Source organism: Lynx rufus, unplaced genomic scaffold, assembly GCF_022079265.1.
Source record: "Lynx rufus isolate CCGP_SWC_20201006 ecotype Redwood Valley unplaced genomic scaffold, mLynRuf1.p SCAF_7, whole genome shotgun sequence".
In the NCBI taxonomy this organism is placed as follows: Eukaryota; Metazoa; Chordata; class Mammalia; order Carnivora; family Felidae; genus Lynx; species Lynx rufus.
In genome coordinates this window covers 70226796-70254557 of record NW_025814889.1, presented here as the reverse complement: position 1 = coordinate 70254557, position 27762 = coordinate 70226796, and the positions used below count along the sequence as shown (strand labels likewise).

Sequence of the window (27762 nt, the reverse complement as noted above, 5' to 3'; positions counted from 1 at the left end):
TCATTTGTTATCTAAATGTGGCAGCCGCTGCTTACCATTTATCATTAAGGACTTTAATCTGACCATCTTCAACTTGTACTCTTTCTTGACCATTCTCGACAATGCCGTTTGTAGTGATTTTTCTGCCATTAACAATTTTAGTACAAGGTGATGTAGATTTGAGGTTACCCATCCCACTACCACCAAAGGCCATGGAAGAAAATGAAATGATCCCCAACCCAACCCGGTGACCTGATGAACCGAAGCAAGTAAATCCTGTATCAATGAAGAATATCCTCCTCCAAAAGATGGAAATCCACTAAAGGCAGAGGAAAACAACCTTTGCTTCAGCTCCTGCTTCTGCAAGGACCCCTTTGATCCCCCCCCCACCAAAAAAGTCCCCAAACGGGTCTTTGAAGAGGCCAAATGAAAATGGGTCCCTTAAGCCAAAAAATGTCCTGAAGACGTGGTCTGGGTTGTGATAGGTGAAGCCAAACTCAAAGGGACTGTCAAAACGACCTGCACCTCCACCTAATCCTTCTTTGCCGGATTTATCCTAGATGTCCCGAATCTGATAACACCTCATACGCCTCAGCTACTTGTTTCGGTTTTCTCTCCACTTCCTGTTTATTCTCAGGAAATTTTATCAGGACGCCACTTCAGTGCCAGTTTCCTATATGCCTTAATATCCTCGACCGAGGCATGACTCTGTCAGCCCAGAACTTCAGAGCGATCCACCAGGCCTAACAGGCTTCGGACTGAGGAAGAACCGAAAGGGCGCAGGAGCCACGGGGTCGGGGGAGGGCCTGCAGGAGTTGGGGGGGCAAGAGTCGCGGGGAGAGGGGTGGACTTTGCAGCAGCCACGTGGGGGAGGGTGCAGAGCCGGGGGCGGGGGGGGGGGGGGGATGGGGATGGATGTTAGAGGAGCCCTGAGGGAGTGGGGGAGTGGGAGGGGCAGGAGCCGCGGGGGCGGGGCATGCAGGAGACGCGGTGGGGGGGGGGGGGTGTGGGGGAGGGACATGACCGGAGGCTCCCGCTCCCGAAGCTGGCAACGCAGCGGCAGCTTCTTGAGCTCTCGGTTCTCTCCCTTCTCCTGCCAACAAGTGGTAAGTTGTACCTTTCTGATTCATCTGATTCCAAAGAGATAGATGCTTGTCCAGTGAACCCACATGTAACTCCGCTTTTAGGTTCAGACTTTTCAAGTCAAAACTTTCGTACACGTCTATTCCATCATCTTTTTTTGGTTTGCTGGGTCGTGTTTTCCAGAAAACAAAGAATATTGGAAGAAGGCCCAGAAAGACTGGGGCAGGGCCGCTGTACGTCATGAATTTTCACATAGACTTCTACTTTCAAATAGTTTTATTTTCCCCCTTTGAGTTTGGAAAATGTTACTTTCTGAGGTATGTGTAACTAAGTTCTCCAAGCACCAGCACAAGGAGAGATGCGTGACCTGTTTGGTAGGGCAATTAGCTTCACTGTTAAGATCTGTGTGTTTTGTTGGTTTGTTTTTCTTTTTGTTTCTAGTCAGACCACTTACCTAAAGCTGGGATGAAAATTATACCTACACAAAATTTTAATGTATAAAAATACTGACATAATAGAAGTACAGGGAAAATGTCAGTATGGGAGTACAGGAATTTTGTATTGCATAGTGGCCTCGGAGTCCTGCAAAACTGGGTTCATAACCCTTACGTGGCCATTTTCTACCAGGGTCAACTTGAGCTAGGTACTTAACCCCTGAAAAGCCTCAACGTCCTCATCAGTAAAAAGGGCTATAAATGAGCCTACCCGACAAGGTCCTCACCAGGATTAAATGAGATAATCCATGTAAAACACTTCACAGAGCGCCTGACGCATAGTAAGCACTCCATAAACACGTGTCGTGGTCATTTCTGAGACATGGGCCATCTGTTCTATAGGCTGGTTGTTACGAATGTGTCCTGGATGGAGATCATAAGACACCAAAACGATGGCAAGTCCTCTGAAATGCATAAAGACTCTCAGTGGCAAATAAAGTGCTAATCTGTCCTCTATATACCACAGTCTGACCTTGAAAGTATTTTCCAGACTCTGGTGAAAGTCATAGGAGCTCAGGTCTGCAGTCACAAAAGGAATGTGGCTCTTAAAAGCTTACGACAGACCGCAGATATGGGGCAGTTAACTTATCGAGAGGAAATGGGCTCTGGTTTTCTTTGCAGGCCTCAGATCCAGGAGCTGCAAAGTTGAGTCACCAGCTTGCTATCTGACCTCAGGCCAACCACTTAACCTCTCACTGACCCCATTTCCTTACTTAAAATCAACTCTCTGCTCGTGTTCCGTTCCAGTCATTATCTCTACCCACAAAACTGGGTAGTGACTAAGGTGTCCCAGAGATTTTGAAAATGAGTGATTCGGTGAGACGGGTATATGAAATAGAATGGTGAAAGGTTTGGAAATGAGTGAGTCCAGCTCTGCATTTTGGTGTTTTTTGGTATTATTTTAAGAACTCTCTTCCTGGAACAAAATCACCAACCCAGACAATAAGCTTTGTCTGACACTGTGACCCGAGTTGCTGATGAAGCTTTCTTGTGTTGGTATTTCTGGGAGTGACAGAATGGAAGAGAACAGCAGCCCCTTTGTGAGGAGGTAGTCAAGAGGGAAATAAATTTTAGTTATTTAAAGAGAATTCAGGACAAGCGAGGCAGTGTCATTTGTGAAAGAACTAGACCAGCAGCTTGGATTATTGGGTTTTACCCTCAGCCACTGTCTGTCTACCTAACCTAGGACAATTTAAACACTTCTGACTAACCACAGGAGTATTCCCTGAACTAATAAGCTGTCCCAGCTACCAACTTACACAAAACAAATGTACATACACGCCCCTCAGTACTCACTCAGGCAAATTTCTCACCTTCCTGGGGTCTACTGTGAATACCTTGAAACCAAAGGTCTTTTGTGTGGGGGGTTTTTGTCCTCACTCACGTAATGACGAGCTCCAGAAATATTGCTGATGAAAGAGGTGATGAGGGAAAGTGTCTAAAGTGTCGCATGTAAAGTAAGTGAAGTTTCCCCGATTTGTCAGTTTTTCAGATGTCAACCATCTTCAAACAAAAACTTATGGAATAGTCACCTTTTCCTGCCTTCTTGCCTACTTGACGTCAGCCATATCACCATCAATTGACTTCCTGGCCTGTAATAATTTTTCTGTTTCCTTACTTGCTAACAGAAGCAGCCCTTCCTGCTTCCCATTTGGTCCTTTAAGCGACTGAGAAATTGAATTAACAAGGCGTATCAGTTAAAGTTAGGTTCAGCTGTGAGTAACAGAAACCAAACTGTAGTAGCTTCAATGCAAAAGGCATGTTTGCTTGTGTAAAGAGGTGTAGAGAGGGGTAAGAGGACTCCACAACGCCATCTGAGGCCTCTGTCTTTGCTCTGCTCTAAGTGACTTGTCATAATTTAGGAAAACTTCTGGAGCTCTAACCATTCCAGCCCCCTTCCAAGCAGCAGAAAGAAGGAAAGAAAGAAGAACAAAAAGGTACAACTCTTTCTCTTTTTACAGAACTGTCCTGAAAGTCCTACCAACATTTTTATGACATTTTGTGAGCCGAAACTTAGCCACACAGAATACACCTAGCTAAAAGGGAAGCACGATTCTCCAAACCAGCATTTTACGTGTATATTCGAAGACTCTAAGTGCTTCTGTTTGTTTGCTTTATTATCTCCCTGTTCTCAAGATGTAGAGATTGCTAGAAATCTTGCCTTCTGATAAGCAGCAATTATCCTGAATTGTCAGAAATGGAGCATTACACGGAGAGTGTTATCACTGTGTACCAGCGCTGGGTGACATTTGGAAAGCAGGCAAGATCTCATCCTCTCCATAAATTCTAAGGCCATGTTTTACAGTCTCTTAAAATCCATGCCTTCTTTTAAAGACATAAAAGTCATGTGCCTTCCTTTATTGTTATTTGAAAAAATTAAATTAGATTTTAAGATTCAAAGTAACTCAGATCATAGTAATTTTAGAATATACTTTTCAAAATATGCAAACACACACACCAATGGAGAGTCTGAATTCACACATGCCACACTACCACCACCTGCTTTGAGAGTCACTATTCAAAGGCAATGTCCAGCAAAGAACAGACACAAAGTGTTGGTAGATGGCTTCACAAGAGGCTTGGGAAGGCTGAGAAGATGAAAGAAGTCATGTCTCTGGATCCAGATCTGGTTATTTGGACTGCTGATTTATTGGCCACCAAATTGGAGATCTGATCCAAATTAACTATAGTGCTTATCGACTAAAACGGAGACATTAAGGCTAATCAAACACATTAAGTAGATAATGCATTTCAACCAGATGCAAGAAGATGTCATATTCATGGAGAAGAGGATTGTGAGAAAGCATATTTAAAGCTTCCAAGTACATGTAGATGGTGTCTTGCATTTCGGGGACCCAACAACTCATTGAATGAGTGAATGGACATGGTACAGTGGTAGACACAGACCAGTAGATGAGGAGAGTGAGATAGTCAGATGAAAGGAATGTCAAATAGCTCTGTGGTTTCCAGCCTGTAAGTAGAAGATCCCAGAGGGGGCCTAATAACCTTTGCAGATGTCTTCAGCTTCTTACGTGGAGTAAGCACTTTTCTGTAGAATGAACAAAGTACAACCACTATCATGATGAGGTGGTAGGATGTGCCAGAATATACTCAAGTGTCCACAAAGCTACTTACAAGGAGATTTAAGAAAAGAAAGTCTTAATCTCCCAGGCGAATGCTCAGAATCCGGTAGAGAGAGGACAGCTTCATGTTTCTAGCTCTGTGGAGTATTTCCTTTGTATAATGCTTTCCTAAGGTTTCCACCAAAGTAGCCCTTTAAGACTGAGAAGAGAGATTACCAGAGCCTGTAAGATTTTCTAGCACATCCCAAAGCAGTGTGCAGCATCAGTGTTGGAATTTCTTTGAACTTTTTCCTTGAACATGCATGTAAATTGTATTCTACCCAATAGATAGTCTTTGTTTTCATTTTAAAATTTTCACTAACATTAAAGCATGATTGCCATATTCTTCCTCTTATTATACCCTCCATGACTTCTAATATTCCGAGAGTATACATAGCTCATTTTAAAAACTGAAAATCTGACCTGCAGATAACCCAGGGGGTTATTGTGCTTAACCTTGCTTGAATGTTTTCATATGCCACTTAGATAATTTTTAATGGGGTTAAAAAATGCTCAGCCCTTGGGTATTGCTAGATTATATTCTGCCATCACAGTTAGCTGGGCCTCCCCTCGCTTCACCAGCTGAGGGTGGAATTAGGGAAGATTGTAAACTATCAGATGATAGTTATCACCCACACAAAAGGAATAGAAAAAGGGATTTTATGGAATAGCATCTCTGAAAGATCACTGACATGAAACCAGAACCATGTTTTTCAAACATAAGTAATGTAGGAACCTCTTTCAAAGGGAAATTACCCTAATTTTAAGTGCAGACCTAACCATTTTGACTAAAATGGCCTCTATCAGAAAGCTACTAAATGTAAATAATAATAGTATAAAACTTGTTATTATTTCTGCTTATATTTTTATACAACTACATAATCAAAGCAAATTTACCTATTAGATACAAGCAAAACGAAGAAATTAACAGTTTTAATTTTACATAACCTATGCTATTGTGTAGAAAATAAATCTTCAGTGTGAATAAGACTTTTTTTTACATTTGATTTTTTTCAAGCAACTGTAAATAAAAACTTGAGCACAGAAATTGCAGAATGTTAGTTGCAAATTAGTCATCCAGATGACCAAGACTATGCTTCAGATTTTTTTAATTATCATCAAAGTGAATGAAAAATATTTTAATTATCATAGAAAATACCCAGCCTTCAAGAGTACATCCATAGACTACCACCCCGCCATGCCAAGTTTAGATGCATTGATCTAGTGGAAAGAATAAGAAGATATAAATTTGATGAGAGTTCTTAGCATGCTGCATTGTTTATCTGTTTATGTGCCTGTCTCCAGCAGTAAAGAGAGTATTCCAAAAAGAAATGCATAGTCTGGTTCATTAGTATATGTCTAGGTCCTAGTGCAGTGTCTGGCACATAGAAGGCCCTAGAAATATATTTTTTGAGTGAACGAATAAATTTCCTAGAATTCTACAGAAAGGTTTCAATCTAGGTGCTGATCAACAGAGTAAGAAAAAACTTCCCTAAAAGTCAGTGGAAGATGTGCAATGATAAAACTTTGGATATCATGAATAGAGACTCCTCTCTTCCTGGGAGGGTGATCACAGCAGCTGTTGGGATGGAAGGAAGGTCTGGAAAATAACTGGAGTTAATCATGTTGCCAAAAACTCTGGAGGAAATTGTGGTCCTGAAGCCTGAGGTTACTGGTGATGTGGGTTGGTTCATATTTTACTTTCTTAAAGAGCTTCTTTCCAGAACCCAAGGAGATAAATAGGTGTCTTTGCTAAATAATTTTCAACTTATGTGAATATTAAAAGGGAGATGGAACCAATCATTTAAACCCAACTTTTAAGTATTGATAACATAATTGTGAAATACATTGATCACGTAATACTAATTTCATTTTCCTGCCACTTGAAGAAAAGCTGGGAAAGGCATTAATTAACCAGGATAGCCAAATTTCTTTTATTTCTTTTTACTTCTTTTTTTTTGGCCAAAGTTTCTTGAACATAAAAATAATCTTATATTTTCCTAGGTATGAATTATAAAAGTAAGTGAAATGAAAAAGCCCTTTTCTTTTAAAAGAGACAGAAGATAACTTTCTGTGTGCACAAAAAAATTAGAATTCAGTGTGCAATTTCCAATCTTTTCCCTCTCTCCTAAGAAGATAAAAAGTAATATATTCTCTATGCAAAGGCCTAACAATGGACAACACTACTCGTTTTATCCATCCTAAGGGACAGGTGTGACCAGAGAGACTGATCACATGGTCTGGTACGAAGGGAGGAAATTACATGAAAACGCTATCTCTGTGTAATTTAAGATACAAAGGAAAATTTGTTTTAACTAAAAGCTTTCCACATTGAGAGTTTATAATTTAAATATTACTTTAATTACTTTAAATTATTTAAATATTATTTAATATTAAATAAACTTGTGTTGACTTGTTCAAACTCCCTTTTTTAATCTTAAAATATAACCTAATTACACTGGTAGATTTCCAAAGTGGAAATTTATAGCTCTAGAATGGGGTCTGTAAGAACGTTTTTTGCTAGGCTGTTGCTTGATCTATCAATCAAAAATTGTTTGGGGTCCTTACCATGTGACTAACATGTTCTTATCTATATTTTCCTTGATTCTGAATTTTTTATTTTTAATTTAACATTTTAACATAGTATTGCTTGGGGTTCCATCACAAGTTCATCACCTCGAAGGAATAATGTGGAGGATGGATGGATGATGGATGATTGCTCACACAGATGGATGGCTGGACAGATGGGCAAATGAGTGGATGGATATACAGTGAGAGAAATAAAACACTATTAGCACATAATACAGTGAAGATTGTAAGACAACATGTAAAAAAAAAAACACAAAAATGTGTAATACAGATTATAGTGCTGCCAGAATTCAGGAGAGTTGATAATTGGTGGGATTGACAGAAAAAAAATGTTTTATGTCTTTTAGTCTCACATGCTCCAAAAAACTCCCAACGCCACATCGAATACACAGATTTTTCTTCTTTCTGTTAAGGCTGCACTCACGGCTGGGGAAAATCACATGGTCTCTCTCCCCTTCCTCTCAGCAAAGTCTGCAGCTTTTATAGCTTTCTTCCAGGTCTCTAGTCCTCTTGTCTCTCACTCTCAGAAGGCTGCATCTCTTATTTCCCAGAGAAATGTGTAGAGATCAGATAAATTTCCTCTATCTCTTTGTTGTTGAATCCAGTGAATACATTTTGGTCCTTGACTTGCTTGACTTCTCTGAGGCCTCTGACCTTGCCCACACCTTTTCTCTTATTGAAACACTCCCGTCTTGGCAACTGCGAAGTTCCTCTTGCCTGAATGCTCTCTAACCTGTGTGGCTCATCCTTCTCTAGTCCTTTCATGGGTTCTTCTTCTGTCAATTTAGCATTGCTATTTATATTATTAGCAACTGGTACAGTAATGGTGCCTAACAAAAAACCATCCCCAAACTCAGGTGCCTACAGCAACAAGCATTTATTTTCATACTTTCAAGTCTGCAGCCAAACTGCAGTTCAGTCAAACTAGGGGGGACTCTGTGTCAGCTGGACTTGACTCCAGGTTGCAAGTCAGGCTCAGGTCTATTCTGCCTGTTTTCATTCTGGGCCCGGTCTGAAGGGCCAGTGGCAACTGAGGGCATGTTTACTCACAGAAGATCATAAGAGAGGATGTCTGTTCATATCATGCCCACTAACATTCCATTAGCCAAAGCACATCATAGAGCTCTGCCCAATGTCAGGGTATGGGTGTAACATTCATCCACCATGAAGCTACTGCAAGGATGTGGATATGTAGTACAATTACCAGGAAGTAAGTAATTCACAATAATCGTTCAATTTTGTTTTCCAGGGTTCTTTCCTCTTTCCCTTTCCCTTCTCATCTCTTCTTGGGTTCTTACCCGACTCATTTCATGTTAATGATCCCCTCCCTAATCTGTAGCTTCAATCCAGATTTTCCTACCAATTTCCAGATCTGTGCAACCAGTTGCCAAATCTCTGGTTGGAATTACCACCGGCATCTGAAATGCAAGATAAAAGGAAAAGTTAAGGAACTGAATTCCTTATCTTTCTATAGATAAAGCACCCAAACTGTGACTCCCACCCAATTAATATTTAGTGAGGGGTTATAATGTATCAAGCACCGCTCTAGGGACAGGAGATAGAACAATGGAGAAAGAGGAGAAGGAGGGGGAGGGGAGAGGGAAGGAGAGGAGAAGAAGAAAGCAGAGGAGGGGGAAGAGAGAACAAGGAGAAGGAGGAGGAGGAAAAGGAAGGGGAGGAAGAAGGAGAAGTAGAAGTAGGAGAAGAAGGAGAAGAATGCTACCTACCCTCATGTTTCTTACATCCCACATGCTTGTTAAATAAATCCAAATTTTTAGGTGTCAGTCAGGGTTGTATCACTATGTCACTACAAATAATGTAGAAAACACATGTATTATAGGGGCTAGACCATGTGTAACTGCGAGAATAGTCTCTGCAGGCTGATGGAGGAGCCTATATAGGTTGTTTCCTCTGTAACTGGGGTTGGTCCACTAGAGCTAATTCACTCTAGGTCAGCCAGACTGGCACTAGGGAGGGAAAGCTGAATGTAGATGAGAAGAAAGACCATCAGAAACCATGAGGATGAACTGGGACCTCTGTCTGCCTCACATGTCAGCTTTAGTGCCCTAGATGACCTGCTGGTGCCCTTCCCTGTGGAGCTGCACATTCACTTGGCTCAGCACTTGGGAAAGCTGACAAAGGGGACCTGGTGAGAGTTGAAGGAGCTACAGAACTGGGAGCTACCCTGCACCAATTAGGCGAGCCAGCAGACCTGCAGCCATGTGGGTGAGGGCCTGGCACTCACCACAGTGGCTGGTGCCCAGCACCAGCCTTCAGGACTCAGGTTGGCTGTGACTTCACTTGAGCTTTCCAAACCCCGGGCAGAATGTCTCCTGTGGCCAACACTAACCAGAAATCAGGGTGCCTGGGTGGCTCAGTGGGTAGCTCAGTGGTTAAGTGTCTGACTCTTGACTTCAGCTCAGGTGTGATCTCATGGTTCGTGAGTTAGAGCCTCACGTTGGTCTCTGCGCTGACAGCACAGAGCCTGGTTGGGATTCTCTCTCTCCCTCTCTCTCTTCCCCTCCCCCACTCATGCACACACTCTCTCAAAATAAATAAATAAATAAAAAATACTAACCAAAAACCATATAGGGAAGAGAACTCTGGGAAACATGGTTCCAGAGTAAATAAGTTGACACAGTACAAAGGCATTAGAGTTTGTTAAAATATGTATATTTTATATATATGTATGTACATAATAAATATACATATGGTACATAGATATTATATATGTATATGTATACATATACATGTGTGTGTGTATATATATATATACATATATATATCTCAATATATATATATAGAGAGAGAGAGAGCTTAAATGAGACCTGAGTAGTGTGTAGAATTTGTATAATCCTAGAGGTGAAAGGAATCACCAAAAAGGCAAAAATAAGTATTACAGTTTGTCATGGTAAACAGTTTAGCCTACCTTCAGAGGCTTATTTTTTAGAAAAATGTGATTAACAATATACTCACCTGCCTGGGGACCTTACAGACATTTTATAGAACCTGATCAAAAGATGCTAGTAGGTCAATATACAAATCCAAGGTGTTGAGTATTTTTCATCATTTAGAGGAAACATCATACATAGAGACAAGGGAACCTATTCTTTACACGTCCAAGAACTTCAGGCCACGTAGGAGCCATTTACTATTCCACCAAGTAATTTATTAAGGGACTAAGAAAGTAAATGCACCAACTCCACGACTAACTTACATGCAGGTAATAATTTACTCTTCTGGAAGCATCTGGCTCATCACTTTTCCTCTAGTTTTCACACATATTCTGAAGAAGGTGTCAATCACTTGCCTATCTGGGTACAATTGACGTAATTTAAAACAGATGTCACATCTCAATAATGGAAAGAAGGCTCTGCTTGGAGAACTGCTGAAGGGGACAGGAGATGCATGCAGCTGGCCGGCCCTGAGGCAGAGGCCACAGGCACAAACACTGTTAGGCAAAGGTTTCAAGCAGAAGTTGACCTACAATACCTGCAAACATCCTCTTTCTTTACCCTTTCTCCCTTTTCTCTCTCTCTCTCTCTCCCTCTCTGTCTACTCAGCATGCTCCCTGGATCTAAGGCAAGAAGCCAATAAACTAATCACACTAAGGTGTAAAACCCTGATAAGACAGCTATGGGATATTCACAAGGTCATAAGCCAAGGAAAAACAACAGAGCAATGAGATTTGAGGGGATCTTGAGCCAATAAGGGAGGATATAAACCTTCAGATTCCCTCACATTAATCCCTCTACTCGTTTAGAGCCTGTGTTATGCCCTATCACGGTGGACTCACAGATGGTAGGAATGAGGACTGTTTTTATTCAGCACCAGTGTTTCCCCACAGACTCCAGATGTAGAGGAAATCTCAGCTCACCCTTTGTGCTTGTTTCTTGTGAGCAGTTTAGGTGTTCTAACCGCTAACAGGCCAGCACTATCCCCTTCAGTATGCTGCTTTTTCTGCTGACTGAAACTCAGAAGCAGTATGTTCCAAATACCTTTCTCAATATTTTTTTCTCTCACTACTGACATCTGTCCCCAAAACTAATTGATAGGACAGATGGATGGATAGATAGATAGATCGATAGATGATAGATAGATAGATAGATAGATACCTATCATAACAGTGAAATGTGAATTTTCAAATAAGAGAACAAAAGGAAATGAAATACAGAGAAGCCTGAAAAGATTTCCTTTCTTGAGGTTGGAAAGGCTTTCAAACCAATGCTTGAGTGTGCACACTGTATAGTACTATACTTACAGCCCTCTAGATTCCTAAACAAGCATCCTTAATGGTCTAGGCTTGAATCGTCCTGTCCTGTTGTCTGCCCTCCCCACTGTGCCAATCCTCCATATCCCCAGCCCTTAAGCAGCTCAGATCCATGTTAATGCCAAGAGAGCACTGCATGGGGGCCCCAATTTACTGGAGCCAAGGGCAAAAATAAAGCTATGAAATTGTTTGCAAGAGCTTAAAATAACTAGTCTGGCAAAGCTAAGCTACACTTTGAGAGAGACAGCAGGGCAGCAGAAGAGAGAATTGTAACCATCCCACTGCCCATAAATGACCTCCCTGCTCTGCCCAGTGGTGCACTTCCTCCCTATGAGAACATCTCCCCTAAGGCAGTGACCGTCATTCAACTTTTTATTTTTCACCCACATAGCATCTTTTTAAATGTCTACTGAATAGTAAAAGACCAGTAGCAATGAGAGAAGGGCTCTTAATGTAATTTAATATGACTTCAGAAACCACAGCCAGGAGACAAATACATCAGTGGATGTATTTTTCTTTTAGAATGCCCAAAATTTACTCATCGTGAATCTTCTTTTGTAAGCCTGTCCCAAAGGATTGCAAAACAAAAGCCAGATTCACCGGCTTCTTCCTTGCTAAACAAGACTCACCCTGTCCCTTGGGGCAGCCAGCAACCAAACAGGGTTTGCACCCTGCCCCATAGGGTAAGTGACTGAGAGCAAAGGAGCCTAAAAAGAGGAAGGCTGGGTGGAGTAGGTTCCAGCCCTACCTGCACCATCCAAGGCACGGAACCAAGTCACTTGGATGGAGGTCCAACAATTGAGGGCAGGTTAATCAACACCCATCTTGGCATTTCTCTGCAGTAGGCACGGAACCAACACGATGCACCATCAGGCACACAGACACTTGCCTTCTTGCCAAACCCTCAGGCAAGCTGGATCCGGTCTCCATTATCTAATTTGATTCTGGGCCCCTAGCTACAATGGTGGATGAGGTCCAAGCCCTAGTAAATCCCCATGCCCTGAATGGTTCCCAGGAACTCAGGTCAGCTCTGGCACCTCGACAGAGTCAAAGCTCAGACTATGTACCTTCCCCTTCTCCTCCACCAGCAAACAGTTTTCATGCTGGGCCCTGGAGACTTCCAAACTGGAGGGAGCCAGAAATTAGATGGGATATTCTTTAACAAATATGCGTGGGAGCTGGAATTACCACCAGGCTAGGATATCTGAGATGCCAGAAGCCCTTGCGCATTCCTGAATGTGCTGACTCCCAGACTGATGACCAACATTTCAGAGTTTCATATCTCCCTCAAATGTCATATTAAAGACTAAACTTGTCCTAACTAAATCTATATTCATCTATAGCCATAAGCCATACCAGACATTTTTATTGTAAGTCCGGCTGCCTGATAACCTTAGGGGGCTTAGAATCAACTTTTGGTTCATCCTGGTATCCCCAGAATCTAGCATTGAGTCTGGCACACAATGTATAAGAAACAAAACTTTACTGAAGTGAATTATTCTTGTTGGTAATACCGTACATATCACAGATCACATACTTCCTTGTGTTAAACATATTTACATATTATGTTGAATTTACTTATATACCATATTATAAGCTTGTAGAGGATGAGAGGCATCATAGGTGACCAATGAATACATGTTCATCAAATAAATGAAGTTGGAGAAATCATGAATTTCTCAGAACTATGAAATTTTTAAAAACAATTTTGGACTTATTATTTTGAAATATCTACCACCAAATTCCTTTAGCCACCATCACTAAGAGTGATATGTACTGTGTTGAAGATTGTTGCAGAATGATATATCTTGGCTTTCACCACCTCTTCTCATCAATATTTTAATAAGCACAAGGGAGAAAGGAGGAACACCCCCAAAATGTCAGAGGCTTAGTTCTGGAGCGAAAAGGCTTATTGCCAAAAAGGGTCTAAGCTAGCAAGTCTGCTTAATCAGCTCGCTGTAATGGAAAAGGTATCCATCCTGTTGGTAGTCTCTGGGTATCAACCACTAGGTCTCTGGGCTTATTACCCAGCAGTTTGCAGCTGGGGCAACATCCCAAGGCAACTTTCCTCTCAGACACTCTACGCATTTAGCTAGTTGAACCAAATGGTTCCTATGGATACTTCTCGTATCAAGAATTGTATGATGTCTACATATTGCTTGATGAATATACTTTCAGTGCTAATAAATTCAAATTGGTGACTATTACTGGAAAACACACATTACTTAGAAAATGCACATTCTAAGTAAATGTGAAAATTTAATCCAAATCAGCGTCCTATGTGATACAGATTATGATGCAATTTAGTAAGTGAAACAGTATTTCTCAAAGGGTCTAGAAAAATAGAACCTGGATGACATCTTAAATATACACCATTCTAATTTTACCCAAGCTAAATAATTGTATGTTATTATAATAATACACACAATTACCAGGTAATAATAGGGTTGCATTCATATACTAAGCACTTTACAAACTATAAGTACAATGGTATTTGCTGTAATGGTTACCATCAAGTTTGCAAAATGCTTGTTGCCTCCATTTTCACATGCTCCCGTGCCCTAGTACAACTGAATTTTCCAAAATCCTTGCAAAAGTCACAAAGACATAAGATAACTGAGAAAGAAAAAGGTGAAGGAGGTTTGCTGTTTGCAAAAGGATCTTGCTTTATGAAAAAGAGCATGAATTTAGCAGTCAGACTAATCTGGATTTGAATTCTGGCTCTTATGTACAAGCCATGTGACCTTGGGCATGTGATTTAACTACTCTTTCCTAATCAGCAAGAATGATGATTAAAAAAAAAAAAAACCTTCAGAAAACCGATGCAAAGATTAAGCCATAGTAATGTATGTGAAAGTACCTTGCGTCACTCTTGGAAGATAGTACATGTTCATAAATATTTAGTTTTCTTTTTTATGTAACATAGAGTGAATTCTTTGCTTAAAATTCACAGCTGACACTGGGGAGTATGAATAGCTTTGCCTCCCCTCCCCCTGCATTTTCCCCACATTCTGTGAGGTAGCCAGGTCCCATCACATTTCTACCTCCATTCTCCCCTTATTCTTCAGGTAAAATGAAATCTTTGGTCTCAAATAACTGAAATTCCAGTGAGCTAAATCAGGATACCTTCCTATAGACAGGGGAGGTTTTGGGCAGTGGTCTAGATTTTTGATTCACCTTGGTATCCTAAAGCAGCATCAGATAGAGAAAGTAGTCTGTGAGGTCTTTCATCTAAAATAAAATAGAATAGAATAGAATAGAATAGAATAGAATAGAATAGAATAGAATAGAATAATAAAATAAAATAAAATAAAATAAAATAAAATAAAATAAAATAAAATAAAAATAAAATTCCGAAAAAAATCTGAGTTTCCCTGTCCTGGAGACAGGCTGGTAACTAGTTCAGTGGAGACTGCAAGGAAAATGCTGCGTGTTAACTTAACTGGGTAATTGTATAGAGTCCCTTCCATTCAGGGAACTCAGAGCCCTTTAATATCAAAAGTTCCACTTGTGCTGAGAATATATATGCCCTACTTTAGAAGTTCTGGAACTCTCTCCGACCACTAAAGAACAAAATGTTTAAAACTGAAAGCTCCTCATATGGTTTCCCTTTAGGTTATATTTAGTTCAATAAAGGAAAAGTAATTTACCTGGAAGATTTATTATGCATTTCCAAAAGGTGGACATTTACTCTCTCCTCATCACCAGGATTAGGCACAATTATGTCATTAACCTTCCAAACATTCCTTTTGGATGGTGGTGAATTTCCTAATAACCATTATGGTCAAGCTGAGGTCAGAGGTAAACAAAAGGTTAAGTATCACAGACTCTAGGGTCATATAACTTCAGAGGCAAAAACCATGATTAGAATCTTGGTTCTCTGGCTAATTACCTCACTGTCGTCCAGACTGGTGTGTCTCTTCTGATGCCTACAGAGACTTTTCTGATGTTCACAGGTCATGAGGAAAGCTCAGAAGGGATGGAAAAAATGATCTGGTAACCAGGGACAGAAAGAGAGGCTCTCAGCCTGCTTCATCATGGTTATTTATGGCCTGCCTATCAGGGACACAGCTTACACAGCTAGGGCTTTATAGAGAAAAATCTAGACCAGATGAGCGAATGTATTTAATGTGGTCAACCAATCTGGGACAGAGCAGCACCAGCCAGTTCAGAGACAAAACGGGGTTCTTGCAGCTGACCTTTTTCATGCTCTCTACTTAGGACATAAGCACAAAATTCCTTATTATTATCTAGTTTGCAGCTTAGATCCTAAGTTTACGAAGTTCAAAAAGTTAAAATAACAAATTTATTGAGATTCTATTGCATGCTCTACACTATTTTAGATGTTTTATATACATTTTCTTTTCTTTTCTTTCTTTCTTTCTTTCTTTCTTTCTTTCTTTCTTTCTTTCTTTCTTTCTTTTGAGAGAGAGAGAGCGCTCAAGGGTGGGTGGGAGGCAGAGGGAAAGGCAGAGATAGAATCTTAAGCAGGCTCTACACCCAGTGTGGAGCCCAACGTGAAGCTCATGACCATGAGATCATGACCTGAGCCAAAATCAAGAGTCAGACGCTTAACCAACTGAGCTGCCCAGATGCCCATATTTTCTTACTTAATCTTTACAAGAACCCTACAAGTTATATATTATGCTCCTTTTTTACCACTGAGAATACCAAGGCTCCAGAAGACCAAGTAATTTATCCAACTGAACCAACAGAGCTTAGACTCTATTCAGGCAAGGTTTAGTAGACTCCAAAGTCTATGATCTTTCTGCTATGTTTCCATTTTCTTACAGAGAAACTCTCTGTGGGTCGCCTGGGTGGCTCAGTTGGTTGAGTGGCCTACTTTTGCTCAGGTCATAATCTCGCGGTCCATGAGCTGGAGCCCTGTGTCGGGCTCTGTGCTGGCAGCTTGGAGCCTGGAGCCTGCTTTGGATTCTGTGTCTCCCTCTCTCTCTCTGCTCTCCCTGCTTGTGCTCTATCTCTCTCTGTCTCTCAAAAATAAATAAATGTTTAAAAAAAATTTTTTTAAACAAAGAAACTCTCTGTAAGGTGAAGGCCAGATCAGACCATTCCTCTCTCTGTGGACCACCCACCAACAACTTTTGACAAGTGTTTTTAGCTGGGATTGATTTCTTTGAAGTAAAATGAGTTCAGCCTCAGGAATCAGTTTGCCACCTCCTATGTGTGCCAAGAAAAGACTGTACATAGATATTGACCACAATACCTGGTTAATCACAGAATCCCTGTAACCCAAACTATAAGCTTCCATAAAGGGAAAATGCTAGGTTACATGGCTGCCTGAAATGGCCATAGACTCCATTGCCCCCTAGGATAGTACTATTCAATGTTATACTTGCTAGAAACATAACAAAAGCATAAAAGGTAACCTTTAAAATAAACATGACCTCTGTCACACCCTTCTCTTGTTGCTTGTTTCCCTCTAACCCTGATTTAGGACCTGCCTCTTCTCTAGAACCTAGACTGTCTAGAGCAGAGCTTCTCAACTTCAGCATTGTTGACATTTGGGGCTGGATAATATTTTGGCACAGTGAATGGGGACTGCCCTGTCCATTGTGAAATATTTAACAGCATCTCTGGCCTCTACTCATTTAGATGCCAGTAGCAACACCCTCCCCAATCATGAAAATCAAAAATGTCTCCAGATGTTGCTGAATGTCCCCTAGAGGACAAAATTACCCCTGATTAAGAATCACTGGTCTCAATTATGGACTTAGTTACCAAAAAACTCTAGGAAGCTCTAAATAGAATGTTATTGTACAGCCCTGAGATCATTTTCAGGACACAGCAATGCTTGGTCATTGTAAAAGGCTGATATTCTAGACTCAAAAGAAAAGTAGATGTCATTCTCCAGGTGTTATCTGCAGTGAAGGAGAATAAAGAAGTTCCAATCTTGGAGAATTTTTCAGGAAGCTATCATCCACTTCCTAGGTAGTGAGTGAACCAAAAAAAAAAAAAAAATGTTTTAACTCTAGTATGAAGAATCAGTCTTCAAAATATGTGCTTGTGGAGGCACCTGGGTGGTTCAGTTGGTTGAGCGTGTGGCTCTGGATTTCAGCCCCGGTTATGATCTCAAGGCTTGTGGGATTAAGCCAAGCATCAGTCTCAGCACTGACAGGGCAGAGCTTGCTTGGGATTCTCTCTCTTTCTCACTCCCTGTTCTCGCTCTCTCCCTGTCTCTCAAAATAAGTAAGTAAACTTTAAAAACAAAACGAAACCAAACAAGGGGCACCTGGGTGGCTCATTCGGTGAAGGATCCAACTCTTGGTTTCGGCTCAGGTCATGATCTCACAGTTTGTGGGTTTGAGCCCTGTGTCAGGCTCCTCACTGATAGGGCGAGACTGCTTAGGATTCTCTTTCTCCCCCTCTCTGCCCCTCCCCCACTCACATGTGCACACTCTCTCTCAAAATAAATAAACTTTTAAAAACATAAAAATAAAACAAAAAATGTGTGCTTGTGCATGTACCTTTTCAATTGAATCTTCTTAAACTAGAATAAGTTATGGCAATGAGAAAAACACAATTCTCCACTTCTGCCCACAATGTTATTTACTTTTTCTTTAGTGCAAATAAGTCAGAAACCCAGACTTAAAGATATTCACGGGGCGCCTGGGTGGCTCAGTCGGTTGAGCGTCCGACTTCAGCTCAGGTCACGATCTCACGGTCCGTGAGTTCGAGCCCCGCGTCAGGCTCTGGGCTGATGGCTCAGAGCCTGGAGCCTGCTTCCGATTCTGTGTCTCCCTCTCTCTCTGCCCCTCCCCCATTCATGCTCTATCTCTCTCTGTCTCAAAAATAAATAAACATTAAAAAAAAAAAGATATTCAGATGGCCACCCTTCTCAATTACACTTAGTACCAATGAGTAAGGACAAATTTTCTAAAAAAAAAAAAAAAAAACTAAGGAAAAAATGTCTATGGTCAATATGTTGTTTGAGTCTTGAAAAATTCTGCAAAGTTTTTGTCTTTATTCCTCGCCCTTAATAAACTTATGAGGGGAAAGTGGCACAATTTAGCAATATAAATATTGATTTAGCTCTGTTTGATCTTCTTTCTGCCTTTTTCTATTTTAAATTTTTTGTAATCTGGCTTAAGTCAGTTTTACCAGGAATTGTTCACTGAAGTCCTTGTTTGGCTCTTAGATTTGTCTGTGAATAAACACTGTATTATATGTGAAATACAAGCAAATCTCTCCAAGTGTTGTAATACAGAGCCAGCAATGGGAGGGTTGGATTGGAAGGGGCTGGAGAGGGAACGATTTGAAGTAATAGGACACATGAAATATCTAATCACCAGAGAAGTCATTCCATGTTGTTAAATAGAGATAGAATGTTCTAAACTCTTGAAGCGGATTCAGAGGAAAACAGAGTATGTGGATAAAAATATGAACATACATAATGATTTAACCCTCACAACAACCCCAAGAGGGAGATTGTGATTATCTCATTTTTCTGGTAAGAAATGGAGGCACAAAAAAGTAACTAGCTCAAAGCCAAATAGTAGGAGGCAGAGGTGGAATTTGAACCCTGGCAGTTTGACTCCCAAACTCACTCTACTATGCACACAATTCTTTGGGAGATTTAGAAGCAAGGATCTAGGAAGGAAATGGGATCATTTGTCCCAGAGAATTGTAAAGTGATAGATCATTAAAAATTTGGCCACACTGAAGGAAGATCTACCAATAATTCTGTTAATTTCATCACCATACAGAGAAATTCCTTTGGAATTGGGAAGAAAGGAGCCTGAACCAGCCCCATCTGCTAGCCATACTCATCAAATTAGCCACGTAATTGCCAAATGCCAAACTTACTTGGAAGATTCAGCCATAATGTTATTCTTTAAAGATAAACAGTTTTGTAAATAAACATCTGCCCACTCCCACTCCCACTAACAACTAAAAAGCAGCTCTGTGTAGGAGGCTGAGTAATTACCTCAGATGTGGAATGATGGACTCCAAACCCACGAGGAGATTATTCATGATTACCTCAGAAATACTGCCGTGTTCCCACCTGCTGCTACTATTTCTCTTTTCTCTGGTCTTGCTTTCCCCATTGCCCCCCCCCCAGTCTTTCCTGCCTCCACCTGCCTTCTGAACATGGACTATCCAAGGCTCTGTCCTGAGCCACCATCATGAATCCAACCATCTCTCATAAGCAATCCTAAATCTAAGCCTCCATCCTGACCCCCCTCCTTACTTCCAAACCCACATTCCTATCTTCCTAATGAACAGTTCATTCATTTGTCCAAAACAGGACTCACATATGCTTCCCTCACACACACACAAAAAAAATAAAAATAAAATAAGGAAAATGCTCATGTCAGTGATCATAACTAATAGCCATTGTGTCAGTCACCCAGTTCTCTCTACTATTCCTATCACATCCCAACATTTACCTGATGCTGGTTTCAAGGTTTGTCACTTTTGCTTCCTTCTCTTCATTTTTATAGCCCTCCTAGATTTCTTTAATGAGCTTCTAGCAAATTACCCTGGCTCTGGATTGCACTGCCTAATACTGTAGCCATGAGCCACATGTAGCTAAGGAGTACCTGAAGTGTGCCTGATCTGAAATGAGACATGCCCTAAGTATAAAGGCATGCTCCATTTGAAGCTTCCGTTGGGAAAAAAAAAAAAAAAAAAAAAAAAAAAGAATAGAAGATATCTCATTAATAATTTGCATAGAGATCACATATTGAAATTATAATCTTTTTATGGATTATGTGAAAATATTGAATTATTCCATGTTTCATCATATGCCTTTTTAATGTGGCTGAATAATGGCATCCCAAGGTGTCAACATCTGAATCTTCGGAACCTGTGAGTACGTGATCTTACAGGGCAAAAGGAACTTTGGAAATGTGACTAAGTTAAGGATCCTGAGATAGGAAGATTATCCATATAAGCCCAGTGTAATCAATAGGGGCCCTATAAGAGGGAGACGGGGAGATTTGACTGCAGACGATGTTATGCTACTAGCTGGGAGGAAGGAGGCAGGGGCCCTGGACCAAAGAATGTAGGCTGTCTCTAAAAGCCAGTGTTGTCAAGGAAACAGATTCTTACGGGAAGACTCCAAAAGGAAAACAGACCAGCTAATACCATGATGTTAGACTTGTGGCTTCCAGACCTGTGGGAGAATAAATGTGTGTTGCTTTAGGCCACAAAGTTTATGGTAATTTGTTACAGTAACAATTGAAAACTAATACATATGGCTACAAGGAAATTTAATTTACATGTGGCTCCCCTTTGTAGTTCACATTAGCTTTCTGTAGGAGAGCACTGCTTTAGAATCTTCTCCCTGTCCATTAACCAGCCAGAGTGATCTTGTGCCATCACTCCCCTGCTCAAATGCTGTCCATGGCAAAGCAGGTGGATAAAATGAAGCCCAAATTCTTGTTTGGCTCTCAGGTCTCTCTGTCACCTCCATCACTTCACAGTTGACAGCCTTTGCTATTTCATCAGTGCTACAAACCCCCAAATATCTTATACACACACACACACACACACATGCATACACATATATATACACATATACATACATATAGATATAGTTGACATACCCAATGTTACATTAGTTTCAGGTGCACAACAAAGTGATTCAACTTCTCTGTACCTTGTGCTGTGCTCACCACAAGTACAGCTACCATCTGTAACCATACAATGCTATTACAATACCATTGACCATAAACACTATGCTGTACCTTTTATCTCTGTGACTTATTATTCCATAACTGGAAGCCTGTATCTCCCACTCTCCTTCATCCACTTTGCACATCCCCATTCCCCTCCCCTCTAGCAACCATCAATCCTGTATTTATAGATCTGATTCTGCTTTTTTAAACATCTTGTCTTTCAACCAGTTTGGTCTACCTCTGTTGCCTCACATTTTCTTTATTTCCCTATTTTTGCCCCCCCTTTTTAAAATTTTTTTTTATTTTATTTTTGAGAGAGAGAGAGAGAAAGAGAGAGAGAGAGAGAGATGCAAGTGGGGGAGGGGCAGAGAGAGAGAGAGGGAGACGCAGAATCTGAAACAGGCTCCAGGCTCCAAGCTGTCAGCACAGAGCCCGACATGGGGCTGGAATTCTGAGAACATGACCTGAGCCAAAGTCAGACTGAGGCACCCAGGTGCCCCTTTTCCCCCTTTTCCAAGATGTTTCGTTACCCTAAATGCATTTTATTTTTATTTTTGACCATCAAAATCCTGTCTATCCTTCCAAATTTAATTTAAATCCCAATTCTTCCATGTAGCCTTCCACAGTTCCCAGTAGGACTTAATTTAGCTCCACTCTACGTACATCTCTTAGTGTGTGTTATCACTTGCCCACAGCATTACTGAACTCTGACTCAGGGATGGTCCAGTGCTGGAGCACTTCCAGAGGCAGGAGCCCACCTTACCCATCCTGTTCTGTGTTCACCAATGGTGCCCTTACTGTGCCAGCAACATAAGTGCAGAAGTTGTGGAGGTGGGTCTTGAGGGGCAACTCTGGGTTTCTGCCCCATTCCCGTAGTTTGGGTGCTAAGGATTGATTTCTGGGCATAGTGGGACTATTTAGAGAGAGGGCCTCCAGGAAAAGACTGGACTGTCTTTGTGAACTGGTGTAGTTTCAAAGCTGGTAGGATTTGAGATTAATGCTTCATTGATACAGTCGCAATTGTGCTTATAAACTGGTGAAAGCTGAAGACAGAGATAGGCAAGAGAATCTGTGATACCAAATAAAGACTTTAAACAGAAAAGATGGGTTTCCCAAAGAGCTTGGATAGTATTTATGCCAACCTTCTCTTTTCTGGGAGAACCACAGCCAGCAGGCAGGTGTCAATGTCAAGGCTCCCGATCCATCATCCACTCAAATAATCTTCCTTGCCCAGTCATTTTTCTGGGGTAAGGGCTTTGAAGAGATATTTTCTATATATATGAATAAAATATTTTAATAAGCCTTCATTTTAAACTTCATTCATTTAAAAATCTGTGCTGGGAAAAACATCCAGATGAAAACTGTTACACAACTTCCAACATTAAAGGTCCCTTGATTATATTTGTAGGTGATGACAATTCTCTATACTTAGTTCCCTGAATGACACCAGCTGTCCACCATGAAAATTCTGAAACATTTCCCCAAAGAACAATGTGTTAAATTATTCCACTTTCACCACCTTGTGAAAGGCATAGCCTAGTGCCCATGACCTGAAACTTCTGCCTTCAGATGGATCAGGATTAAATTGGACATAAATGTAGGAAAAGTGTCTTTCATTCATAGAGTGATATACAGGCTGCATTATTTTGGTTGATCCACAGACTAACTTTGGAAGGTTGGTAAAACAGGTATTTCTATCCCTATTTTATAGCTAAGGAAGTTCCTAAAGCTTGGATGTGTTAGAGAGGAAATTCAAACTCATGTTCTCACACATGATCAGAAAACATATCTTAAAATGTACCAACTCATGGATGTTAGATTTCACTGTTGGGACTATACCAAAATAAAAAGCTTCTGCAGAATGAAGGAAACAATCAACAGAATGAAAAGGCTGCCTACGGAATGAGAGAAGATACTTGGAAATTACATATCTGATAAACGGCTAGTGTCCAAAATATATCAAGAACTGGTACAACTCGACACCCAAAAGAACAAATAATCCAATTAAAAAATGCACAGAAGACATTTCTCCAAAGAAGACATCCATATGGGCAACAGACACATGAAAAGATGCTCATCATCACTTATCATCAGGGAAATACAAATCAAAACTACAGTATCACTTCACACCTGTCAGAATGGCTAAAACCAAGAACACAGGAAACAACAGGTGTTGGTGAAAATGTGGAGAAAGGGAACCTTCATGCACTATTGGGAATGCAAGTTGGTGCAGCCACTCTGGAAAACAGTATGGAGGTTCCTCAAAAAGTTAAAAATAAAACTACCTTATAATGTAGTAGTTGCGGTACTAGGTATTTACCCAAAGAATACAAGAACGCTAATTCAGACAGATACGTGCACCCCTGTGTTTGTCGCAACACTATTTGCAATAGCCAAGATACGGAAACAGTCCAAGTGCCTATTAATTGATGAATGGATAAAGAAGATGTGTATAATATAATGGAATATTATTCAGTCATAAAAAAGAATAAAATCTTGCCATTTGTAACATGGATGGAGCCAGAGAGTATAATGCTAAGAGAAATAAATCAGTCAGAGAAAGACAAAGACCACACCATCTCACTCGTGTGGAATTTAAGAAACAAAACAAGCGAAGGGAAACAAATAGACAAAAAGCAAGAAACAGACTCTTAACTATGGAGAACAAACTGATGGTTACCAGAGGGGAGGCAGGTGGGGGGATGGGTTAAATAGGTGATGAGGATTAAGGAGTGCATTTTTCATGAGAGCACAGGGTGATGTATGATGTGTGGATGTTGAATTACTATATTTTTTTAATGTTTATTTATTTTGAAAGAGAGTGTGTGCATGCAAGCAGGGGAAGAGGCAGAGAAAGAGGGGGAGAGAGAATCCCAAGCAGACTCTATGCTCAGCATGGAGCCCAACATGGGGCTTGATTTCACAACCATGAGATCATGACCTGAGCCAAAATCAAGAATCGGACGCTTAATCACTGAGTCACCCAGGCGCCCCTGAATTACTATATTATACACTTGAAACTAATATAACACTGTGTGTTAACTAACTGGAATTAAAATAAAACTTAAAAAGAAAAAAGAAATCCCAGGATCTTTTAGTTCAGTTCCTTGGTTTTACTGGTAGAGGTAAGACTAGGAAGTGCTTGCTCCTCTTATCATTGAGCTCTTGGCCCTGCCGGTCCCACTTTGTAAAAATACCAGTTATCTGGGCATTTGGGTGGCTCAGTCAAGTTGACTGTCTGATTATTGATTTTTTGGCTTATGTCATTATCCCAGGATAGTGAGATCTAGCCCTCTTCAGTTCCACACTGAGCATGGAGCCTGCTTAGGATTCTCTCTCAATCTCTCTCTCTCTCTCTCTCTCTCTGTCTCTGTCTCTGTCTCTGTCTCTCTCTCCCTCTGCCCCTCTCCCCCACCTTGTGCTCTGTTTCTCTGAAATTAAAAAAAAAATTAAAAATACCAGCTATCTTGGGGTCACTGGGTGGCTCAGTCAGTTGGGCATCCGACTTTGGCTCAACTCGGGTCATGATCTCATGGTCCATGAGTTTGAGCCCCACATTGAGCTCTGTGCTGACAGCTCAGAGCCTGGAGCCTGATTTGGATTCTGTGTCTCCCTCTCTGTCTCTGCCCCTCCCCTGCTCATTTACTATCTAGGTTACACACCTCCAGCAAATTTCTTAACCTCTCCAGACCTTGATTTCCTTGTCTATTAAATGGGGATCAAAATATCTATCTCAAATGGTTAGTGTGAGTAATAAAAACAAAATATGACATTTAAAATGGCCCAGCATAGAGAAAATAAAACAGACATTACTGCCCTATCCCCTCACTCTCAAAGACATTGAAACTAGAATAAATAGAAGATGGGGACCCCTTTACAAACACAGCATAGAAGGAAGAGTCAAGGGCCCAATACGAATGTCCATTGATTTACTCAGTACAAGAATTATTTCTTCCAAAATATATTCCTGCCTCACCATCAAGTCGGTACTCATGCTTCTGAGGACTGATTAATGAAGCTGCTGCTGTCAAAGTATTCTTGAGAAAATTGAAGCACAGAGGAAGGGACCTTCCAGGTTCATCTAGGAAGTCATTAGAAGTGAATAAAGCCAAAGTAATCATAAAGTATAGAGTAAAAATATTAAGAGGAACAATAATTTTAGACTTATTGGAGTTTTAAAAAAACAAGATAAGGCTCTTTACTTAAAGCCTACTGCCTATCACATGCTCTGCTCAGTGCTTTATGCAATATTTCTATTCAACAAATATTTGTGGAGCATTTTCCATAATCCAGGCACGATCCTAGACACTGAGAATATAATGATAAGCAAAAAGAAATATTATCTCCATTCTCATGCAGTCCCCCCATGGAGTCTCATGGAGACAGACACCATCAAATAATCCCACAAGTAAGTGAATAATTATACACTGTGGTAAGCACTAAGAAGGGAAGTTATGCAGTGTGAATAGGGTGTGCAATCATGTGTAAGAGACAGCTTCCCAGGAAAAGTGGGATTTGAGCTGAAATCTAGAGGATGGATAATAGTGAACTAGGGGACCAAGAAGGAGAGAAGTCTCCAGGCAGAGGAAATAGCAAGTGCAAAGACCCTGGGGCAAGACAGAACAGGTGACATTCAAGGAGTTAGGTCCAGGATGGTTGCTTCACAGACAGGGAAGAATGAGGTGCGATGAGTCTGGAAAGACCGTGCAGGGCCTAGACTACAGTGGTGAAAACTTTAGACTTTGTCCTAAAAGCAAAAAGGAGTCATTGAATCGATCAATTAATGTCTCTATTGAGTGTTTCAGGATTTTGTGGAATATTATAATACCACAAACATATCTGTATAATACGTAGTATAGAATTCAAATCCACTAGACCACTAAATACTTTCTGCATCTGACTCATAATCCAATAGCCCTTGTGAGCTAATAGCTGCCAGATACGCCTAAGCCTTTTTATGCACAAACTGTGGTGCAGACTTTTAGAATCAAACAGGCATGATGTTATATATGCGATGCCATTCAACACATGGGTTCAGTAGAAATGGAAAACGTATTCATGATGGTAAGGCAGATCACTGCTTCTCATATCCATTATTATAAAAGTAAGACATTTGAGGTAAAAGCTGAATTTTGGCTTCAAAGGTTCTCAAGACAGCTACATCTGCACCACTCAACATAAGCAATCTGGAAGTTCACATGGTGAGAATTAAGCATTTCTCACTCAGTATAAACTGTGAAATGTATTTGAAAATAGCGTTTTCTGTTAAAATTAGCATTTTTTCATACTTAGCCAACAACTGCCTTTTTTTTCTTTTTTTTTTTTTTACAAAGTCACATTATTTATAGCATAAAGATTATTGAGAGAGCTGCTGCTCTGATCTCCATGAGCTGTCCCAGGCTTAGGAAGGCACATCAAGTGAGAACAAGTTCCACTGGCTCTGAGTACAATGGTGAGGTGGTGTAAGATCAGAACACAGTTCATCAGAAGACTGCTTTAAGGCAATGCTTGGGAAAGTCGAAGTTTAAGCTAAGTAAGGTTTCCAGATGCAAGAAATGTCACAATGAGTCCATAATTTTTAAATGCTTCTCATCTCCCACCCATACCTATGCCAAGGATTGCAAATGTTTTCAGTGTTTCCAAGCCCATTTTGGATTTAGCGGTATCTCTCTTTTTTCCTTGAACTCACTTTATTTCTCTTAAGTTCAGTTTATGAATAGCATGCCACTTTTTAAATTAAAATAAGTTTATTAATGTTTATTTGAGAGACAGACAGACAGACAGAGTATGCATGGGGGAGGGGCAGAGAGAGGAAAACCCAGAATCTGAAACAGGCTCTAGGCTGTGGGCTGTTAGCACAGAGCCCAGCATGGGGCTGGAACCCACGAACCACAAGATCATGACCTGAGCTGAAGTCGGACACTCAACCAACCTAGCCACCCAAGTGTCCAATTAAAAATGGTTTTAAATATCTGTAAGGTAAGCAGAAATACCCTAGGTTTTTTGCCAAAGTGTAGTTAAGTAACCACTGCTCTCTACCTTAGTCAGACTAAGGATCCTGGACCAAATATACAAAACTTATAAGAGATGTGGGCGGGGTGGGGGGGGGGGCAGGAATCTGCGTTAAATATTCAGGGTCAATTGTTTTCAATCACTAATATTTAAGTTATGAAAAATACATGTCATTGTTTTAGGTAATTCCTAACTTCTGAACTGGCAGCTCATCTATGTCCTTTACTTTTTCTTGTCCACCTATTAGCATTATGATGGCTATTACCGTTTCTCTCAGCATATTGTTAAGGGAAAGGAGAGCAAAAAGATGGAAACAAATCTCTATGGTTATCTTGTTGGCTTCTCTGTGTCAATTTAGTCAGCTAGACACTGAAACTCTACAATCCAGTGAGATTTCTGCTTCATCTGAGGATGGTCTGTTTTCATGTTCTCCCTGTCCATTGTTAACATTTCTTTTTTTTTTAATTTTTTTTTCAACGTTTTTATTTTATTTTTGGGACAGAGAGAGACAGAGCATGAACGGGGGAGGGGCAGAGAGAGAGGGAGACACAGAATCGGAAACAGGCTCCAGG

General features: G+C 40.6%; 1 pseudogene; it reads right to left on the bottom strand.

Annotated features, from left to right (window-relative positions):
• On the bottom strand, positions 1-22046 carry LOC124501891 (dnaJ homolog subfamily B member 6-like; annotated as a pseudogene).
• Positions 22047-27762: the final 5716 nt, after the last annotated feature.